The following is a 7695-nucleotide window of genomic DNA, read 5'->3' as shown; positions in this document are numbered from 1 at the left end:
CTAAGGACATTCGAGCTCAATAGGACGAAGATCACCGAAAGTTGCACCAATTTCGCTCTGTGGCTTAGTTGATGTCTAGGCAAGCTTTGTCCCTATAAGGGAGACAGTTCATCTGTTCGAGGCAAGTGGGTTTTAAGTGGGACCTTTGCGAACGCATCGTGACCCCTCCACTTACCTGGGAGCTTACCTGGTCAACTAGGTTCATTAGACCGGATTGGAGGCTTAGGTGCCCTCTTCAAACCAGTTAGGAGCTGTCTAGAAATTTAAGAAAAACATTAGAAATTGAGGTGTAATGTTTTGTTGCATGATTGATTGAGAATAGATTTTTGAATTAAGGTGTCGTTTTAGGATATCTTTATTTGGTACTTATATTTATTATTTTTTTTATTTTTTTTAAAAAAAAAGAAAAAAAAAAAGAGAGGGAATTATTTTGCATGTTAAAGTGGAATAGGGACGACACCGGTCGATTAAGTCGTACAACTTTAGATCATCCCTTAGGACATACTTCTGAAATTCCTTCGCAATATCTCACACCTTGTGAGATGGCTGATCTAAATGAAGATGCGGGGAGTCACCACAATAGAGAACGAGAACCCCATGTTATGACTCTAAGACAATACCTACAACCGGCTAGGACTAGTCAGCCTTCATGCATAATTTTTCCTGATAATGTAGGACATTTTGACATCAAACCAGGGGTAATCCAATTGCTGCCCAAGTTTCATGGGTTAGAGTCCGAAAGTCCGTATCTTCATTTAAAGGATTTTGAAGAATTGAGCATTACATTTAGAGTGCCAAATGTCACCGAGGATGTCCTCAAGTTGACATTGTTTCCTTTCTCTCTAAAGGATAAGGCCAAAACATGGCTAAACTCTTTGCGACCTAGATCAATAAGAAATTGGCAAGATATGCAGAGAGAATTTCTAAAGAAGTTCTTCCCCACACAAAGGACCAACTTTTTAAAAAGACATATTAGCAATTTCCAACAAAAAGATAATGAAACATTTTATGAATGTTGGGAAAGATTTAAAGACCTTCTTCTCTCATGCCCTCATCACGGGTTCGAAACTTGGAGAACCATTAGCTTCTTTTATGAAGGTTTATCTCCACAGTTAAAACAATTTGTAGAAACCATGTGCAATGGTAGATTTTTAGAAAAACACCCTGATGAGGCGTGGGAATATTTGGATTCCCTTGCTGAGACTGCCCAACTTTGGGATAACGGGGATAGAAACACCAAGTCTTTACCTAAGCCTACTAACTCTGTACAGGGAGGCCTTTACAACCTCAGAACTGAGGATGATCTTCATGCTAAAATGGCAGCCCTCACTAGGAAGGTGGAAGAAATTGAGCTTAGGAAGGTTGAGCCTGTCAAGACTATAGAGCTTAGAAACGAGTGTTGTGGTATCTGCGATATGTCGGGTCATACTACTACAGATTGCCCCACCATACCGGCATTCAAAGAAGTCTTGCACGATCAAGCAAATGCTATGAACTCCTACCAAAAGCCTTATAACGATCCATACTCGAATACCTATAATCTTGGTTGGAAGAATCACCCAAATTTTAGGTGGAGAAACGATCATCCTCAACAGTCACACCATTCAGCTCCTCCACCTACACATCCTACTTATGCACCATCACCTTCTCAAAAGCCAAATATCGAGGATACCTTGCAATCCATACAAACTTTTCTACAAGGTCAAGCTAGTATCAATGCTCAAAATACTCGAAATTTTGAAGACATAAGGAACCAATTATCAATGTTGACTACCGTCCTAAGTACCCAAGAGAAGGATAAGCTTCCAGCTCAACCCCAACCTAACCCACAAGTGCACGGTAGTAATAATACGGATCTTTCTAGTTCGCATACAGAACATGCAAAGAGTATCATGACTTTGCGTAATGGGAAAGTCATTGATCATACCGTCCCATTAAAACCGCAAGTCACTTCTAATTCTGATGCTCCCAAAGTTGATGAAAGGGACAAAGATGAAGTTGAGGTCCCAACTTCTACCGAGAAAGTTGAATGCCCTTTTCCTCCACCTTTTCCACAACGATTAAAGCCGTTGCAAAAGCTCGAACCTAATTCTGAAATTCTTGAGCTTTTTAAGCAAGTAAAAATCAACATACCTCTTCTTGATGCAATCAAACAAGTACCTTCATATGCCAAATTTTTGAAGGACTTGTGTACTGTCAAGCGTAGATTAAATGTTAAGAAGAAGGCATTCTTAACTGAAAATGTTAGTGCTATTTTGCAGCACAACATTCTCCCTAAGTATAAAGATCCAGGTTGCCCAACCATCTCATGCATCATAGGCGACTTTAGGATAGAGCGAGCATTGTTAGATTTAGGAGCGAGTGTGAATTTGTTGCCATATTCTGTATATGAGCAACTTGGTTTAGGTGAGTTGAAGCCAACCTCCGTCACTTTGCAATTAGCTGACCGGTCAGTTAAAATTCCAAGGGGGATTGTCGAGGATGTATTAGTCCAAGTAGACAAGTTCTACTTTCCTGTCGATTTTATCGTATTGGACACACATCCGGCTTTGAACTCACAGTCTCAGATTCCGGTCATTTTAGGACGTCCATTTCTTGCGACTTCTAATGCATTAATTAATTATAGGAATGGCGTCATGAAGCTTTCTTTTGGTAACATGACCTTAGAACTGAACATTTTTAATGTGTGCAAACAACCCAATGATTTCGAAGAGAGTAAAGAGGTTGATTGGGTTGAAACTATCGCGGAGGAATATTTATTAGCTGAAGCATTTAACGATCCATCCGGCGATAGTTTAATTGATTGGTGTTCTAATGGCACCAATAAAGATGATTTGTTGGTCAAACCTAGTATGAATTTTTCGAACGCCATGATGATCAATGGGTGGAGACCAAAAGTAGAAAAATTTGAACAGTTGCCACCTCGAGAGGTGAAAATAGAACCATCCCATGAGCAAGCACCCAAGCTCGAATTGAAACCCTTACCAAAGGAACTTAAGTATGCTTTTCTTGGACCCGAAGATACTTTTCCTGTAATCATCTCGTCTGGACTTGATCATACCCAAGAAAGAAAATTAATTGATGTTTTAAAGAATCATAAAGGAGCCTTAGGATGGTCTATTGCCGACTTGAAGGGAATTAGCCCCTTAATTTGCACGCACCGGATATATTTGGAGGACAATGCCAAAACCACAAGGCAAATGCAACGAAGGTTAAATCCTACGATGAGAGATGTGGTTAAGGCAGAAGTCCTCAAGTTGCTTGATGTGGGTATTATTTACCCAATTTTCGATAGCAAGTGGGTAAGCCCTACTCAAGTTGTTCCTAAGAAGTCGGGTTTGACGGTAGTAGAAAATGAACAAGGTGAACTAGTTCCAACTCGTGTCCCGACGAGTTGGCGCATGTGTGTTGACTACCGTAAGCTTAATTTGGTCACACGAAAGGATCACTTTCCTCTACCCTTCTTAGACCAAGTATTGGAGAGAGTTGCAGGGCATGATTTCTATTGTTTTCTCGATGGCTATTCGGGATATTATCAAATTGAAATTTCACCGGAAGATCAAGAGAAGACTACCTTCACTTGTCCTTTTGGCCCATTTGCTTTCCGACGAATGCCATTCGGGTTGTGTAATGCACCTGCAACATTCCAAAGATGCATGCTCAGCATCTTTGAAGACATGAACGAAAAATTTTTGGAAGTGTTCATGGACGACTTCTCTGTTTTTGGCGACACATTTGATGAATGCCTGTCACATTTACAAGCTGTCTTAGCTCGATGTATGGAAAAGAATTTGATACTGAATTGGGAGAAATGCCACTTCATGGTACCAAAAGGAATTGTCTTAGGACATATTGTTTCATCGAAGGGCATGGAAGTAGATAGAGCTAAGACTGATTTAATTGCTAAACTACCTGCACCCAAGACGGTTAGAGATGTCAGATCATTTTTGGGTCATGCCGGATTCTATAGGAGGTTCATCAAGGACTTTAGTGTCATAGCTCGACCATTATGTAACCTCCTATCCCTTGATACACCGTTCAATTGGACTGAAACCTGTCAGGAGGCATTTGAAAAGTTGAAGTCTATGCTTAGCACTGCACCCATCGTGCGACCACCCGATTGGTCATTACCGTTTGAGATTATGTGCGACGCTAGCGACTATGCGATAGGAGCTGTCTTAGGACAACGCAAGGATAATAAGCCATATGTCATTTACTATGCAAGCAAAACCTTAAACGATGCTCAAATGAATTACACCACTACCGAGAAGGAATTGCTTGCAGTAGTATTTGCCTTAGATAAATTTCGCTCTTATATCCTTGGTGCTCCTATTGTTATCTTCACGGACCATGCGGCACTAAAATATTTGTTGGATAAGAAAGAGGCCAAACCACGATTAATACGATGGATACTTCTACTCCAAGAATTTGACATCACTATTAAAGATAAAAAGGGAGTAGAGAATGTGGTTGCTGACCATTTATCACGGCTAGTTTTTCATGATTCAGTGCCACAATTTTCCATCAAGGACTCATTCCCTGAAGAGCAGTTGTTTGCACTTTCTAGTATGCCATGGTATGCAGATATTGTAAATTTTCTTGTTACAAACTGGATGCCAGAGCATTGGGGGTCGACAGATAGAAAAATTTTCTTGCGCGAAGTAAAGAATTATTACTATGACGAACCCTATTTATTTAAATATTGCAACGATCAAATCTTTAGACGATGCATACCGGATCATGATATACAAAGCGTACTTTCTTTCTGCCACACTGATGCTTGTGGTGGACACTTTGCCTCTAAGAAAACTGTTGCAAAAGTCTTGCAATGTGGTTTCTATTGGCCTACTATGTTCAAAGATGCCCACGAGTTCTGCAGGACATGTGATCCATGTCAACGTATTGGAAGCCTAACTCGTAGGCAAATGATGCCTCTTCAACCCATTACTATTATCGAAATTTTCGATTGTTGGGGCATCGATTTTATGGGCCCATTCCCACCATCTTTTGGATATGAGTACATTTTAGTTTGGGTCGAGTATGTGTCCAAATGGATAGAAGCTGTTGCTTGTAGGACCAATGATCACAAACCTGTCCTGAAGTTTTTAAAAGAAAATATTTTTTCACGATTTGGGATGCCTAAGGTTATAATTAGTGACGGTGGAAAACACTTTTGTAATAAGCCTTTTGAGACATTATTAAAAAAGTATGGTGTCACCCACAGAGTTGCTACCCCATATCACCCGCAAACTAGTGGCCAGGTAGAGTTAGCCAATCGAGAAATCAAGCGTATTTTAGAAAAAACGGTAAATCCATCACGAAAAGATTGGTCCTTAAAACTATCAGATGCATTATGGGCTTACTGTACTGCATACAAAACCATTCTTGGCATGTCTCCCTACCGGCTAGTCTACGGAAAAGCGTGTCATTTGCCCGTAGAAATAGAACATAAATCGTATTGGGCAATTAGAAAATTAAATTTTGATTTACAAGATGCCGGTCTAGCTAGAAAATTGCAATTAAACGAGCTTAATGAGATTCGCAGAGATGCTTATGACAACGCTAAAATTTGCAAAGAACGAATGAAGATCTTACATGATAAATCAATTTTAAAAAAATCTTTTGAACCTTTGCAAAAAGTTCTTTTATATGATTCCCGCTTACATCTGTTTCCTGGTAAGTTGCGATCAAGATGGACAGGTCCTTACATTATAAAAACTGTTTTTCCACATGGGGCGGTTGAGATTGAGAATCCACGGGATGGTAAAATTTTTAAGGTAAATGGACACAGGTTAAAACCTTTTCTTGAGAATTTTACAGATGAAGAGGACTCCTTTTTCTTGGGGGAGCCTTCTTATGACTGAGCATGAAGGCAAAGGTACGTGTATATTAGTTAGGATTATTTTTCTAGTTTTGTAGATTTTATTTTCTGGATATCAACAGCTCAAGGTATTCCTCTTCTCTTCAATATTATTTTCTCTACTGTCTTTCATTATAGCTTTCTTGTATCTATTACATTGAGGACAATGCAATGTTTAAGTTGGGGGGAGGGAAGTATTTTGAAAAAAAAAAAAAAAATTGCATTCTTTTCTAAGCAAATGCACATGTATTTTCATATTGAGTTTGTGCAACTATTACGGCAAGGAACACATGCATATTATGACTGATCAGAGACCTATTATTAGATCCCCGCACATGTACTTAATGATTATAGGAAGGCCTCAGGAGTTCATATTTGTTTAATGCATTTTTATTAAGCCGTATCTATAAAAGAAGTACGAGTATCCTTGTCCGTACTATAAGGTTCATGATTTGGTTTTCACATAAAGATAGAGGTTGAATACCCTGGCTAGATCACCTAAGTGCCTTATGTTCCGACCTTGGTTGACCTATAGTCACGATGCAGTCACGTTATATGGTTCAGTTTACCTTCTCTATTTTGAAAAAAAAAATAATAAAAAATAAATAAATAAATAAATAAATAAATAAATGAGGAGATGACAAGTCTAACCTCGTGGTGTAGTTTGGTTCGAGTAATTAAGCCCGAGGGGTGTTTTCACCTAATGCCTTGAGCCAACTGGATCAAGAGTCATTGGCCGAAAACTCGCTACATGGACCTTGCTAGAGCCTAAGGGGGTTGGACTATTGTAATCACCATATGTGTTTCCAATATTTATGCTAAAAAAAAAAAAGCATGAATAGGGTTGGTCGGGCTGAACCCAGTGACATGTGGTAATGGCTGGTTTGACTCCATTGTATTGGACCTTTGTGTACTTTGGATATTTAGTTGGGATTGATAGCTCTTTCTTTACATACGAACCATTCTTGACGAATGTAGACAACATGTGATATTCTGAAAATTTGATAGATCAGGTTCTAATAAACTGTAGTAAACACTTGCGAACTTGAGTAGTGCACCTAAAATTCAAGCGGTACCATGTTGTGGTGGAGGTATTAGTACTCTGAGAAAGTCATATTATTTTATGCACACTACACTTTCATATTTCCCCTTGCTTTGATAGTTGCCATGCTTGAAAATATATATTAATTACATGGGTATTAGCTTAGAATTTAGGACCGCATGTCATATCATTCATGATGTTTGTGGGTAACATCCCTGAAAACCCTCACGAGACAACACTCGTCCACTAGGGTAACCTAGGGGTTTAACGGCTTGTTGCACGTGCTAAGTGCAATCGTAATGCCCTGCGAAAATGGGTACGTATCTTAGTTTTGTATCTTCAGCTTCAATAAAAAAAAAAAAAAAAAAATCATAGGATAGACAACATTTTTTGTGCCCTCATTTTATCGTTTGCTCGTTAATTGCTAGAGACTAGCAATAAGCTAGTTGGGGGGTGTGATGAGAGCACAAAAGTGCGATTTACACATCACTTAAATTAATATTATTGCTAATAAATAATGATTAAATGTGTTGCATTAAAATCATATTTTTTGTGGTGCAAAAGTTATTGTAAATCAAGAGTTTAAATGCACATTTTGTATAGTTTGGGATAAGGCATGGCTCCAAGCCTAATGATGTTAGGAGCATAATTGAATCTGGTCAAGCACATTTGCACCGGAGCTACACATGTCTACATGCCATAGCCTCTTCCCGGGACACATGCCAAAGATCCTGCTGCAGCCCTCATCCGTTACCATCTTCAGCATACCGCGAGCTCCCAGATTCGTGATTTG

The 7695-nt window shown here is 39.2% G+C and overlaps 1 non-coding gene across 1 annotated transcript; it reads right to left on the bottom strand.

Annotated features, from left to right (window-relative positions):
* Positions 1-953: 953 nt before the first annotated feature.
* Positions 954-1063, bottom strand: LOC113461270 (small nucleolar RNA R71). Its single transcript, XR_003383422.4, has one exon. It is a non-coding gene; the product is annotated as a small nucleolar RNA R71 (small nucleolar RNA).
* Between the last annotated feature and the right edge of the window lie 6632 nt (positions 1064-7695).

The sequence above is a fragment of the Phoenix dactylifera genome, chromosome 6 (genome assembly GCF_051530095.1).
Source record: "Phoenix dactylifera cultivar Ajwa chromosome 6, Ajwa_hap1_PhDact_Kaust_v1.1, whole genome shotgun sequence".
Lineage (NCBI taxonomy): Eukaryota > Viridiplantae > Streptophyta > Magnoliopsida > Arecales > Arecaceae > Phoenix > Phoenix dactylifera.
This window is presented reverse-complemented; position numbering and strand designations above follow the sequence as displayed.